This window comes from Lithobates pipiens, unplaced genomic scaffold, assembly GCF_037356315.1.
Source record: "Lithobates pipiens isolate NorthernLeopardFrog02 unplaced genomic scaffold, aLitPip1_a1.2 Scaffold_27, whole genome shotgun sequence".
Classification (NCBI taxonomy): Eukaryota; Metazoa; Chordata; class Amphibia; order Anura; family Ranidae; genus Lithobates; species Lithobates pipiens.
Window position 1 is genome coordinate 217,742,728 of NW_027507788.1, and position 15,868 is coordinate 217,758,595.

The window sequence follows — 15,868 nt, forward strand, 5'->3', positions numbered from 1 at the left end:
GTCACGCTTTATAATCGCACGTACTCGTGGAATGACGACAAAGTACGGTAGCTAAAAATCTCAATAGGCAACGCTTTTAATTTTTTTTTTTTTTTTTTTTTTTACGGTTACCAGGTTAGCGTTAAAGAGGAGGTCTAGTGCTAGAATTATTGCTCTCGCTCTGACGATCGCGGTGATACCTCACATGTGTGATTTGAACACCGTTTATAAATGCGGACGCGACTTCCGTATGAGTTTTCTTTGCTTCGCGGGGACGGCGGACGCTTTAAAAATTTTTAAAATGAATAAATTGTTTTTTAAAAAAATAAAAAATTTTGATCACTTTTATTGCTGTCACAGTAATAGGTGGTGACAGGTACTCTTTATGGAGGTATACACTATAACTAGTCGAAAATTATAATATAAAAACACAACTAAGTGAATAACAGAAATGTACTCTATAACTCGTACAATAATCAAGTGTACAGAAAAAAAAAATATATATATATATATATATAAGTGCTCAAAAATTATATATAAACAGTTCCTCATAAAGACATAGTAATGAGCATAAGGGTTATGAGGAACTGTTTATATATAATTTTGAGCACTATATATATATATATATATATATATATAACAGTTCCTCATAACCCTTATGCTCATTACTACGTCTTTATGAGGAACTGTTGTTTATATATATATATATATATATATATATATACATAATTTTTAAGCACTTTATATATATATATATATATATATATTTTTTTTTTCTGTACACTTGATTATTGTACGAGTTATAGAGTACATTTTTGTTATTCACTTAGTTGTGTTTTTATATTATAATTTTTGACTAGTTATAGTGTATACATATTATTCTGTTATAGGTTTTAGATATATTTTTTTAGATTTTTGTAATTGTGAGCGCAGTTGAAATTTCTGACTTGTATGCTTTATAGGTGTGTATCACATCGTATCAATCGCAGCCTTTAGATATTTAGACTGATTGTTGAGAGATTTCTTTAGCGCAGTATTTTTTTCCCAAATTTTTGTACTCTTTATGGAGGGATCGGGGGTCTTTTGACCCCCGATCCCTCCTTTACACTTCAATGTATTCAGATCACCAAAAACGGTCATTCTGAATACCGTTTATTTTTTTTTTAAAACCGGCGCCATTGGCAGCCGAGTAAACGGGAAGTGACGTCATGACGTTGCTTCCGTGTTTACTATTAGGAGACTGGAATGACGCCGATTACGGCTTTGTTCCAGTTCCTCCCCAGCAGCCGGAGGCATCAGATCGTGAATCGGTGCTCCCGATTGAGCGGGAGCACCGGTAACAGCGGCGGGAGGGGACGTCACCTCCCGCTCCTCCGGCATAACAGCCGAGCGGCTTTTAGCCGCCTCGGTTGTTATGGCTGGATAGCCAATCGCCCGCCGTAAAAAAAAAAAACGGTACCGGGATGATGTCTGCAGGTGTGGGCATCATCCCCGGTATAACCCCCGGAAGCCGAGTACGCACATCTGCGTATGCTCGGTGGGAAGGGGTTAAAATTAGTATTTTTCGCTAGAAAATGACGTGGAACCCCCAAACATACATGTTCTCTTTTTTGATTCTGGGATATCTGTATTGTCTTGCTTGTACACCATTTATTTGTCCTTACTTGTACTTGCACTCCTTGGTTCAATTACCATTGTGATTGTTGCACAATTTTAGGATGTTTATGTCTGTTTTTCTCTAGGTTTATACTGTATGTCCTAATAGCACTGCACATTCTTTTCACTTTATTTTCTATTTTTTTAACATTGTCCCTTAAAATCTGATCCCTTTTATTGCCGTCACAAGGAATGTAAAGCCCCGTACACACGAGCGGACTTTTCAACATCCAAAGTCTGACAGAATGATTCCGGCAGACTATTCGATCGTGTGTGGGCTGCAACGGACTTTTGATTCGCAAAAGTCTGACAGACTTTAGAAAATGGAACATGCTTCAAATTTTTTCCACCAGAACTCTGCCGGACCCAGTTCCTACCGAAAAATTCGCTCGTGTGTATGCTATTCCGACGGACTAAAACCGACGCTAGGGCAGCTATTGGCTACTGGCTATGAACTTCCTTATTCGAGTCCAATCGTACGTCATCACGTTCGAATCCGTCCGAGTTTGGTGTGATTGTGTGTGGCCAAGTCCGTTCATTCGGAAAGTCCGTCAGAACTCTGTCGGAAACTCCATCAGAACTCCGTCGAAAGTCTGTCAGACTTAATTCCTCAAAGTCCGCTCATGTGTACGCGGCATAAGGCTCCCTTTTGACAGTAATATGCAGTGACAGGTACTCATTATGGGAGAGATCAGAGTTCCAAAAGACCCCCCAAATCCCTCCATTTGCACTTCAAAGTATTAAAAAAAAAAAAAAAAAACGCCAAAATCGACTTTTTCGAACACTGACATATTTTTACCAAAAAAAATTGGCGCCATTTGCATCCAAATAAACCAGAAGTGACTTTGCTTCTGTGTTCTTATTTCCGGCTTCGTTCGGGACTCCATACAGCCGGCGGATGGTCGATCCGGTCTGGTGAGATGGAAGACCCGGGCAGAGCGGCGGAAGGTGGTGGGTGGCGGATGTCCGTTCCCGCTCCTTATAATGGCTGAGTGGCCCATTGGCTGCATTTGTTGTCATCATGGCAAAGTTGAGCGCTAGTGCTAAAAAAATGGTATAACCAAATGGCGTACAGGTACGTGATTATGCGTGAAGTGGTTAACCGCTTGCAGACCAGCCGCCGCTGTTTTACTGAGGCAGGTTGGTTTTCCGCTGCGCGAAATCACGTTATATTACGTGATCTCGCGAGGTTCGGATAGCAGGCGCGTGCATGCCCGCTGCGAGCTCCGTGAGTCCGACCACGGGTCCCGCGGACTCTAGGTCCCCAGGGATACCTGCGATCGTCTCACGGAGAGGAAGAACAGGGAAATGCTGATGTAAACATGTATCTCCCCCGTTATGCCTAGTGACAGGACACTGATCATAGCTCCCTGTAATCGGGACCGGTGATCAGTGTTGTGTTACACACAGCCCCCCCCCACAGTTAGAATCACTCCCTAGGACACATTTAACCCACACAACGCCATCTAGTGGTTAACCCCTTCACTGCCAGTCACATTTACACAGTAATCAGTGCATTTTTAATTGCACTGATCGCTGTATAAATTTGAATGATCCCAAAATGGCGCCTAAAGTGTCCGATGTGTCCGCCATAATATTGCAGCCATGATAACAATCGCTGATTGCCACTATATATATATATATATATATATATAATAAAAATGTCATAAAACTATCCCCTATTATTTTAGACGCTATAACTTTTGCACAAACCAATCATTCGCTTATTGCAATTTTTTTTTTTCTTTTTTAACCAAATATATGTAGAAGAATACATATAGGCCTAAACTGAGGGAAAAAAAGTTTTTCATATATTTATTGGGGATATTCCAGCAAAAACGACAAAATATTGCTTTCTTTTTCAAAATTGTCGCTCTTTTTTTGTTTATAGCGCAAAAAATAAAAACCGGAGAGGTGATCAAATACCACCAAAAGAAAGCTCTATTTGTGGGGGCAAAAAAAAGGACGTAAATTTTGTTTGGGAGCCACGTCGCACGACCGCGCAATTGTCACTTAAAGGGACGCAGTGCCGAATCGCAAAAAGTTAATATTGTTTTCTGATTCATACAATATATGTGGGCGGGGCTATTTATGAACAGCTAAAAATATGTGACCTGACACAACCAGCAATGGCGTGCCCCCGTCCCTAATAAGATAATGCAGAAAAGGAAGGGTGATGGGACTTTACATGAGGCACGTAATTGAATGATGATGCATGAAATATGTGTGTGTGTGGATATAGATATATATATTGTATGTATTTTGATGTCACATAGAATAATCCATAATTTTAAGAAACCTAATATATCATATTTTGGACAGACCTGTCTTGGCACCCTTAGTTGGAGACTCTACGCGTTTCATGGCTTACAGCCGCTCAGTAAGATGCCAGATTATATTAAAAGGTAGATGTATGAAATATCTATTTAATATGTGGTGCCCTCTTGGGGAAACAAATTATAACAAGAATAAACGGCTTATCAATTACTTACAAATCAGCTCATAGGTTGTGCCCAGGCTCTAACTGGGAATGTTAGATTGCCTTGATAAGGTGTCTCACCCGGGGGGAGGGGGGGTCTCCGCCAACGTCATGCCTGGATGTCATGGCAGCAAAGAGGCGCGTGGACCAGCCCACTTATAGAGCGAATGGCCACAGTGGATACCCACCCACCTCACTTGTGGCTTGCAATGACGAAAGACCGTCCCCGCCCCAACAGCGTCACAGGGCACTGCAATCGGGGTGCGTTCTGCATGATGCCGATGCATTGAGGTCAATCCCCATCGCAAGACAGGGAGGGGGGAGAGAGCTGGAGCACATCACAACCCTGGAAGTGAAGGACACATAAACCCAAACCCACCACCCAATGGCTGGGTTGTTAACAAATGGGAGTTGTTAATGATTTTCCATATCAGGGTACCATCCCCAAACTCTAAGGAGTTTTCTTCTAGGCCCCACTCAGAAAATCTGGGAGGGGTCAAATGAATGGGACTTTAAAGAGGAGCTCCAGGCTTCCCCCCCCCCCACAAAAAAAAAAATGAAGTCAGCAGCTACAAATACTGTAGCTGCTAACGTTTCATTTCAGGGCACTTACCTGTCCAGGCATTCAGTGGTGTCCTCACCTGAGCCAATTCTTCAATTGGCTCTCGGGTGCAGGCTCCACCATTCTAACACCCCTTTCATGCGGTGGCGGCGTCGGCAGTAAAGCTCCTCTATTTTTAGCGGCACTTTACCGTCTATTGTGCGGAGGTATTCGGCTGCTAGTGGGGCGCATTTAACCCCCGATAGCATCCGAAAAAGGGGTTAAAACCACCCCTTTGCTGGCGGTATAGCCGGCGCTGCCCCATTGATTTCAACAGGCAGGAGCGGTGTACACAACGCTCCTTCACCGCTCCAAAGATGCTGCTAGCAGGACTTTCTTTTTTTTACCGCCCTGCCAGCGCACCGCTCCAGTGTGAAGGCCCTCGGGGCTTTCACACTGGAGTGAATGGATCGGCTCTTTCAGGGCGCTTTGCAGGTGCTATTTTTAGCGCTGTAGCGCCTGCAAAGCTCCCCAGTCTGAAAGGGGTCTTAGGGAAACGGGCAGTGAAGCCTTGCCATGTCACAGCTGGTCTCCTACTGCTTATGTGCGAAGCGCACTGCGCTTTGTGAATGGCCTGCGGTCTTTTTTAATTCATTCTATTTTTTTTTTTTTTCCCTAAAAAAAAAATTGCGTCTGAAAATCCGCTATGCAAAAACTGCGTGACATAAAAAATTGCAACAACTGCAACTGGAGGGCCGTAGTTTGGAGAACCCTGCTCTAGGATCTCTGCTAAAAAAAAAAAAAAAAACATGTTTGGGGTTCTAAGTAATTTTCTAGCAAAAAAAAAGAAGATTTTTACTGTAAGTAGCAAGTGTCGGAAATGGGCCTGGTCAGCAAGTTTAACTGATCTGCCGTTCCTAATGTCCGAATGTCAATGTATGAATGATCATGGAGGTGATCAGCAGAGCTGCTAGCACTGTGATTGGTAGAGAGCCTGAGGTTGTTCCAAAGATGATTCCATCAGATCCTGACCTGAAAGTGAAGAAGTGCATGAAGACGGGAAAAACTTGGCCAGGTAGCAGAGTGGCGGGAGAGCGTTGGGACGTCTGTAGGGCGGCAACTAACGATTATTTTCATAATCGATTAGTTGGGCGGTTTATTGTTTCGATGTAATAGGATAATAACCTTAAAAAAAAAAAAAGTGTGGTGTATAATTTAGTTAATATGTAAAGTTTAAAAAAAAAGTTAATTGTATTCTTAAATATCTGCCTGCAGTGGTAAATATAAATAACCAACAATATAGTTAAGGAGCAAAATCTCTAATCCACTCTGAGAATAACAGACAGAAGAGATATATTGTATATACTATTATAAGAGAGATATTGTGTATATACTATTAGAAGAGAGATAATGCGTATATACTATTAGAAGAGAGATACTATTAGAAGAGAGATACTATTAGTAGAGAGATACTGTATATACTATTAGGAGAGATACTGTGTATACTATTAGAAGAGATGGTATATACAATATCTCTCTTCTAATAGTATATACAGTATATCTCTTCTAATAGTATATACAGTATATCTCTTCTAATAGTATATACAGTATCTCTCTTCTAATAGTATATACAATATCTCTCTTCTAATAGTATATACAATATCTCTCTTCTAATAGTATATACACTATCTCTCTTCTAATAGTATATACACTATCTCTTCTAATAGTATCTCTCTTCTAATAGTATATACACTATCTCTTCTAATAGTATATACAATATCTCTCCTAATAGTATATACAGTATATCTCTTCTAATAGTATATACAGTATATCTCTTCTAATAGTATATACAGTATATCTCTTCTAATAGTATATACAGTATATCTCTTCTAATAGTATATACAGTATATCTCTTCTAATAGTATCTCTCTTCTAATAGTATATACAATATCTCTCTTCTAATAGTATATACACTATTAGAAGAGATATACTGTATATACTATTAGAAGAGATATACTGTATATACTATTAGAAGAGATATACTGTATATACTATTAGAAGAGAGATACTGTGTAGACTATTAGAAGAGAGATACTGTGTAGACTATTAGAAGAGAGATACTGTGTAGACTATTAGAAGAGAGAGATACTGTGTAGACTATTAGAAGAGAGATATACTGTGTAGACTATTAGAAGAGAGATATACTGTGTAGACTATTAGAAGAGAGATATACTGTGTAGACTATTAGAAGAGAGATATACTGTGTAGACTATTAGAAGAGAGATATACTGTGTAGACTATTAGAAGAGAGATATACTGTGTATACTATTAGAAGAGAGATATACAGTATATCTCTTCTAATAGTATATACACTATTAGAAGAGATATACTGTATATACTATTAGAGTGATACTGTGTAGACTATTAGAAGAGAGATACTGTAGATACTATTAGAAGAGAGATCTGGTAAATATCATCAGACTTGGATCAAATAATTTTTTTTTTTATTTAAAGGAAAAAAAAAAGTAAATTTTAAATATCCAGTGTCCAGCACACGCAGATTGGCTTCTGCTGGGAATAATCATAGCAGAAGAGGGGTTCCCCCTGTAGGTGGAAGTGCAGTATCGCATATATATAGGTGATTCTGCACAGGCGAGCCACCCTATAGCAGTAAATCTGCTATGGGGCGGTCAGTAAGTGGTTAAAGTGACCCATTCCTGTGTATATGTTTTGGAGAATGAACACCATTGCCCACCAGTAAATGCCACAACATACCAGTGAGTACTTTATTCACCCAGGGCAACCCCAGGTAAACAAGCCTTGACTTGGACTCTGAGATCTGGCCCATCACACATTGTTAAATCGGAGGGTTGTGATTAGACTTCAGCATTTGCGCAGTCCACGTGCCGCGATTTGGAGACCCGCTGGAAGGGAATGTAGATATCTTGAAGTCCTCTGGGAGTTTTCAGGTTTATTGCTCGGTGATGTTGGCTCCCACCTGGTTTCCTGGTGACGGAATCGCTCCAGATTTGACCGGCGTGCACCTTTTTGAGAAGAAAAAAAAAAAAGTTTTATCTGTTCCTACAGAATCCGGCGTGATTCTGAAAAGGCTGTCAGATTCTGAAAACGACCTTGTTATGTTTTGTTTGTTTTCCCGCACATCCATGTTTTGGGTAGACACGCATGATCCTGTTTGCTGCTAATTAACGTCATTGTTTTGTGCAGTGGAAGCACTTGAAGCTCTTGTGCTATTTCTTGCAGGAATCAATATTGTTTTCTTTTTGTCAAGCCGGTGCAGGTGCTCGCGGGAAGAAGGCTTTTTTTTCTTTTTCTTTTTTTTTGTGTTAAAATAATTATCAGCTGGAGACGGTGTGTGCCGAGACTGCTCTGTTGAGGTTGGAAGTTCTTGAGGGTAAAGTGGGCACCAACAGGCAGGCCGGGGCTGACACCTGTCAAAACAATTACCTATATGGCAAATTTATTGGCTGCGGCCCTGCCGTAGGTAACCAGATGTTATCAGGAAATAGGACTGATTTGGGCCTTACCTGAAAGAATAAGAAGTTTTGGACTGGCGCCAGACATTTTAAGCATTTTATAGTGCATTTCCTTAAGGAGTAACTCCACTGTTGGGAAAACAATATTCCCCTTTGGGTAGTCTATGCACACTTACTGGCCACTTTATTAGGTACACCTGTTCAATTGCGTGGCAACACAAATTACTAATCGGCCAATCACACGGCAGCAACTTAATGCATTTAGGCTTCTAGACGGGGTGAAACCGATTTGCCGAAGTTCAAACCGAGCATCAGAATGAGGAAGAAAGGGGATTGAAGTGACTTTGAACGTGGCGGGGCTGGTTTGAGTATTTCTGAGATTTTCACACACAACCATCTCTCTGAATTGCAGAGAATGGTGGGAAAAGAAGAAAATAGCCAGTGAGTGGGAGTTGTGTGGCGGAAAGTGCCTGGTTGATGTCAGAGGAGAATGGGCAGACTGGTTCCAGATGATAGAAAGACAACAGTAACTCAAATAACCTCTGGTTACAACCAAGGTATGCAGAATACCATCTCTGAACGCACAACACATCCAACCTTGACGCAAATGGGCTACAGTAGCAGAAGACCACACCGGGGGCCACTCCTGTCAGCTAAGAACAGGAAACTGAGCCCACAATTTGCAAAGGCTCACCAAAATCAGAATTTGGCGCATGGATCCATCCTGCCTTCTATCACCAGTTCAGGCTGGTGGTGGGGGTGTAATTGGAGGTCGACCGATATGGGTTTTTCTCTGGCTGATGCCGATACCGATATTCAGAAATCGCCACGGCCGATGGCCGATATATGATGCCAATATGTTAGGCCGATTATTATTATTTTTTTCCCCCTTCATCTCATAAAATCTAACAGTTAGACACCTTTCCCACTGGGGCGTTTTTCAGGTGCTTTAAAATAGCGCCTGTAAAGTGCCTGCAAAACGGCTCCCCTGCAGTCTGTGTGGAAGCCCCCGAGTGCTTTCACACCGAGGAGATGCGCTGGCAGGACATAAAAAAAAAAAAAAAAAAAAAAAAGTCCTGCAAGCAGCATCTTTCGAGTGGTGTATACCGCTCCTCCACCACTCCTGCCCATTGAAATGAATGGGCACCGCTGCCGAAGGCACCTGCAATGCGATTTGGCAGCGGCGCTTCACGGGCACATTTAACCCCTTCCTGGGCCGCTAGCTGAATTATAATCTAAAATGACGGTAAAGCGCCGCTAAAACTGGCAGCGTTTTACCGTCAACGCCTGCTCGCTCCAGTGTGAAAGCAGCTTTAAGACCTCTTTCACACCAGGGCGTTTTGCAGGCGCTATAGCGTTAGAAATAGCGCTTGCAAAACGCCCTAAAGAAGCTGCACCATTGTGTGTAGTGTGAAAGCTCGATGGCTTTCACACTACAGCGGTGCGCTGGCAGGACGTCAGAAAAAAGTCCTGCCAGCAGGTTCTGTGGAGCGGTGAAGGAGCGGTGTGTTTACTTTTGGATGAAAAAAAAATGGACTAACTTTACTTTTTTTTTTTTTTTTTTTTTTTTTTTTTTAAATCTGTGTATTTTTTCCAAAAAAAATTGAGTTTGAAAGACCGCTGCGCAAATACCGTGTGACATAAAATATTGCAACAACCGCTATTTTATTCCCTAGGATCTCCGCTAAAAAAATATATATAAGTTTTGGGGGTTCTAAGTGAATTTCTAGCAGAAAATACAGGATTTTTATTTGTAAGCATCAAGTGTCTAAAAAGATTTAGTCTTTAAATGGTTAAACTGAGAACTTCCACACAATGAGTTGAGTTCATTCATTCATAAGTGTAAACATTGCATCTTTTTGATCTTTTCTTGGCAGACTGCTCAGAGAGGAGACAAGTCGCTTCACTCAAGTCTCCAGGCAACTTACACTGACTTCTATTACTGAAGTCATTTGCAAGTCGCGCTGAATATATCATCGGCCTTTTTTAACAGCACAATCGGCCGATGCCGATTAATTAAAAAACGCCAAATATCGGCCAATATATCGGTCGACCTCTAGGTGTAATGGTGTGGGGAGGATATTTTCTTGGTGCACTTCGGGCCCCTTAGTACCAATTGAGCATGGTTTAATCACCACGACCTACCTGAGTATTGTTGGTGACCATGTCCATCCCTTTATGACTACAGTGTCAGTGATGCCTAGTTTTCAGATATTTAGCTTCTACTTCCTCTCCTGGAGGCGCCGGAAAGAAGTTCACCTCCCCTCCCTCCAATCATCGCAGGTCCCAGAAGATTGCCTGGCCATTCATAACGCACAGCGTGTGACGCCACAGCCGGGTGGCCCGCACTTGTAATGCCGGCGCCACTGAGAGGAAGGGGAGAGAAGCAGGGCTTCGGGTGCATGCATTGCTGGACCGTGGGACAGGTGAGTGTCTGATTATTAAAAGTCAGCAGCTACACTATTTATATATTTTTTGTAGCTGCTGAATTTTTTTAAATGGGTGGAACTCCGCTTTAAGAACTAAAACATTGAGATCTTCTATAGTGTGATCCGGTTGTGAGAAGTGATGTCCCACAGGTGTGCGTAAACCATCTTCTTTATGTTCCTTGATGGTATGTCTGTGCAAATTCATCCTCACTTGTAGCTTCTGTCCTGTTTTTCACCAACATAAGGTCCTTTTTACTACACCTTTTGCATTGGATGAGGTACACCACGTTACTGGAGGTACAGCTGTATAATCCTGTCATATTGAAGGTCCCATTGTGACATTAGCGGCTCAACATTCCTGCTTCCCCTCCCGGCCAATCTGGACAGAAAGCGGGTGCTAAGACTGGATTGACCAGGAGGAGAAGCGACCGGATTGGCCGGCAAGAGAAGCCAGGGACATTGCCCACAACCTGGATGGGTTAAGTGCGGGCGAGTTTGGACTGCCACTGAGTCCCTTTCACCCTGTTCTTCAGAAAATGCAACAGTGGCCTTTTTAGATGTATGTTTTAGATCATTGTCATGTTGGGAAAAGTGCACGGTGACCAAGGGCGCGGAGTGATGGTAGCATCTTCCTTTCTCAATATAGAGCAGTACAACTGTGAATTTGACGTGTCCCAGTAGGCACCATGCCTTGTTCTTTGTACTCCCCACCTTTGTGACACCATACAGCTTTGAAGCTATCAGTTCCAAAACATTTATCTTGGTCGCTCCACAGTACAGAGTCCCAGTAGTCTTCTTTTTCGGCATGGGCCCTGGCAAATTCTAGGTGGGCTTTAGGAGAGGCTTCCTTCATGGACGACACCCATGCATGCTATTCCTCTGCAGTGTACGCTTTATTGTGTCACGGGAAACAATTGGCCCCGTTTTGGCTTTCTACTTCTTTAGCTTACTGCAGTGAACTTGCTTGGCGATTTTTCTTCAACCCTTCTCTTCAGAAGACGCTCCTGTCAAGGGTATGACTTCCATGGACGTCTCTATGAGATGGTTGCAGTTCCATCTTTGTTACATTTTTGTATTCTGACTGAGTAAAGATTGGATCATCTTGTAGCCTTCACCTTGTGTAAAGAAATTATTTTCTTTCTCGGGCCTTGTGACGTTTCTCTTTCATGTGGTGCCATTGCCAACTGCATGAAATGGGAGGGGTTACTTTCATGCCCTTTTTATAATCAACTGTCTGCTGGAAACCTGTTTAATGAATAACTAGATTCACCTGTAGTTGAATTCTTGTTCATTAGGATTCTGTTGTCTGAAATTTAGCTTTGCTCCTAAAGTGAGGTACACTCTATAAGAAAATTGGGGCGTCCGATTTTTCTCGATGTTTCACAGAAAATCAGAACCGAGGAAAGAAAATCCGTATGAAAATTCTTACGTATATTCTTGTTCGACAAAGGCTTATTGTTCTATTGCTTTGGCTTTCTTTTCTGATTTTTCGTTCATTCTGTTACCGTACCAGAAACATTTTGGAGTTTGTCCCTTAGAGAATTTTCATCTGACAGTTTGGAATCTGCTGTCAAAAGTTTTGTACACACTATATGAAAATCGTACGAAAATTATTTGGACAAAAATGTTCGCCCACATTTCTTGGTATGTACGAGCCCTAAGATTTTCATGTGGTTATTCTTCAGTAAGGGCTAATGATTCCTTCCTTTCTTCCTTCCTTCTTCCTTTTTTTCCTTCCTTTCTTCCTTCCTTCTTCCTTTTTTCCTTCCTTTTTTCCTTCCTTTTTTCCTTCCTTTCTTTCTTCCTTCTTCCTTTTTTCCTTCCTTTTTTCCTTCCTTTTTTCCTTCCTTCTTCCTTCTTCCTTTTTTCCTTCCTTCTTCCTTCTTCCTTTTTTTCCTTCCTTCTTCCTTCTTCCTTTTTTCCTTCCTTCTTCCTTTTTTCCTTCTTCCTTTTTTCCTTCCTTCTTCCTTTTTTCCTTCCTTCCTTCTTTCCTTCCTTCTTCCTTTTTTCCTTCCTTCCTTCTTTCCTTCCTTCCTTCCTTTTTTCCTTCCTTTTTTTCCTTCCTTCTTCCTTTTTTTTCCTCCTCCTCCCCTTCCTTTTTTTTTTTCCTCCTCCCCTTCCTTTTTTTTTTCCTCCTCCCCTTCTTCCTTCTTCCTCCCTTCCTCTCCTCCTCCCCTTCCTTTTTTTTTTTTTCTCCTCCTCCCCTTCTTCCTCTCCTCATCTCCTCCTCCTCTTTTTTCCTTTCCTCCTCTCCTCCTCCCCTTTTTCCTTTCCTCCTCTCCTCCTCCCCTTCTTCCCCTTCCTCCTCTCCTCCTCTCCTCCTCCCCTTCTTCCTCTCCTCCTCTCTTCCTTCCCCTTCTTCCTCTCCTCCTCTCTTCCTTCCCCTTCTTCCTCTCCTCCTCTCTTCCTTCCCCTTCTTCCTCTCCTTCTCTTTTCCTTCCCCTTCTTCCTCTCTTCCTTCCTTCTTCCTCCTCCCTCAAAGGTAGTCCAGCAGATTCCTCCATCCACGCTAAACAGCACATGTAAACAAATCTCTTCTGCCAGCTACTGTAGCTGTCAGGATACTTGAAAAGTGCCTACATCTTAATGGCTTCAGCCAACATTTTTTCCACCCGGCTTCTTCGACCGAACATAAAGTAATTGTAAAATCCTTGTTTAAAAAAAATAAAAAAATAAAAAATAATAAATATGTTATACTTACCACCTCTGTGCAGTTGGTTTTGCACTGAGCAGCCCCGATCCTCCTCTCCTCGGGTCCCTCTTCACTGATTCTGGCCCCTCCCTGCTACCAAGTGCCCCCCCACAGCAATCAGCTTGCTATGGGGGCATCTGGACGAGTCAGGGCTTACGTGTATCATTCAGACATGGAGCCCAGCCCCCTTCTGGACATTGCTGGACAGAGAAGGGGCTCAGGCAAGTAATTGGGGGGTGCTAGGGGGCTTCTACGCACAGAAGGTGTTTCATCTTAATAGAATGCAATAAGAAACCTCTTTAAGCCATGTATGGAAGTCTATGATCCAATTGGTCCAAAGTAGAGGTCTCCAGATTGCCAGAAGTTAGTGGTTCTAAAGGCTTTTTTATTTTATTTTTTTAACCCTTATGTATTTTATGTGCATATCCTAGCGCAATTTATCAAACCGTAAAAATTAGCAGTTATGCACTTGCGTGCTCTATGTGGACAATGTGCCCGTCCTACAACAGAATTCTAGATGGTCTGGACTGAAATCCACCTCTTCTAATCCCCAGCCAGAGAGAGGGAGTGTCTGACTTGGTGGTATACTAACATAAAAGCTCACACATAGGTTGGACTTGTGTCTTTCTTTTCCATCCTCACCTACTATGTATTTAATCACCTCTGGGGGATTATAACATTTTGCAAATATTTGTTCTTCATAAATTTAGCCCAAAATGTATTCTGCTACATTTCTTTGGTGAAAATAACCCAAATCGGTGTATGTTATTTAGTCTGTAGGAAAGTTAGAGTCCACACACTATGGCATATACAACACTCGAAAGTATTAGGACGCCTGCCTTTTACACACGCATGAATTTTAATGGCATCCAAGTTCAATATTGAGTTGGCCCACCCTTTGCAGCTATAACAGCTTCACCTCTTCTGGGAAGGCCGTCCAGCAAGGTTTAGGAGATGTGTCTATGGGAATGTTTGACCATTCTTCCAGAAGAGCATTTTTGAGGTCAGGCACTGTTGGACAAGAAGGCCTGGCTTGACAGTCTTCGCTCTAAATCGATTCATTCAGTGTTTACTATTGTGATTAGCTGTGATTGGCCACAGCTTTTTCACATGGTACAGATGGGCTGTGATTTGCCATGTCTGTACCAAGTGATCACTGTGATCAATCAGAGATCAACACAATAGTACACAATGAATGGAAGCCATTCATTGTGTACAATTATAATAATGGGATCTGCTGTGATTGGTCACTGCAATCACATGGTGGATACCAGTGGATACAGCAGGTGACAGATCGTACCGTAAAATGGCTTGGGGAGCACGTCATATGACGTCCACCCGGGACAAGAGCGGTCCCACCAGACCGTTATTGTACTATAGGCCAGGTCGGGAACTGGTTAATAAAGAGTTTAATTGCACTTTGATATGCACTTTTCTTGTCTCTGAGATCATAGTTGGGTTGGGTTCATAGTTGGGTTTAAAAAAAAACTGAAATCCCTCTAGTTCAACTAATAGAAAAAAGAAATAGAAAACCATAATTTACAGAATCAAATACATGTGATTGATCCAGAGGAAGGCAAAATAAATCATCCAGTAAAGCAGGATCCAGTTTGCTCCAGCAGCAAAAAAAAAAAAATAAATAAAAAATCCTTCCTGATCCCCACAGGAGGCAATTCGATATTATCTGGGTCAACAGTCCTTTGGCGGAATTGCTTATAAATGTTACTGTTCTCCCCATGTGCTCCCCTTGCCTTATTTAGCTGGGGCGCCAACGGAGAGTGGGCAAGCATGTAAAGTACTGTTATCCAATCAAAAAACATTTTGTTTCCCTGCTTTTGGCCTCTTCAGAAAAATGAGAAACTAGTTAACTCAATGATTAGGCGAGCTTCAGCTCTTAGGGATCTACAATCCTCCATCTCGAGGGAATACTAGGATTCTTCCTTCTTCTTTTTTTTTTTTTCTTCAATCTTCTCAACAACTGACAGGCAGTGAGCAGCATCCGGCTTGTTGTGGAAACCCTCAGTTCCGTATTCTTGTAATTAGCTCAAGAGGAATCGGTGAAGATCTTGTACAGCTGAAGTTCCCAGCGTTGAGAAGTGTATCAGAAGCGCCACTTACCAGCTCGCCTCGAAATGTGTTTTTAATGGCTGGCGCAGCAGCTTCGAGCGCGACGGATGATAAATTAATGTAAAGACAATACGTGCTTATCGGACGTGATGTACCCATCCTCGACAGATATACAGAAATCAATTTGCTGAGCGTTTTTGATCTTAACGGGTTCTCTGATTACGCCGCTGCTATCTTTGATTGTCGGCCTGTTTCCACCTTCTTTTTTTTTTTTAAGTTGTTTTTGCTGCATTGGGAAAATGCACTCACGATGGAGGCGTCTTGGAAAAGCAATATGCTTTGAATATAAAAACTACATTGAAAGTGTCTTTGTTGCCCATAGCAAAGAGATGCAAATGTGCATTAAAAAAAAAAAAAAAAAAACTGACTTCTGCGATCTGATTGGTGATGGACTGCAATACCGACTTTAGTTCCCCGTGTTTTTGAAGTTTATTGATTTGATGAATGTTTTAAAAGGGTCTTTATGTCTGA

The 15,868-nt window shown here is 41.9% G+C and overlaps 1 protein-coding gene across 1 annotated transcript in view; it reads left to right on the forward strand.

Annotated features, from left to right (window-relative positions):
• DNAJC11 (DnaJ heat shock protein family (Hsp40) member C11) overlaps positions 1-15,868 on the forward strand; it is a 242,072-nt gene that overhangs the window by 52,838 nt on the left and 173,366 nt on the right.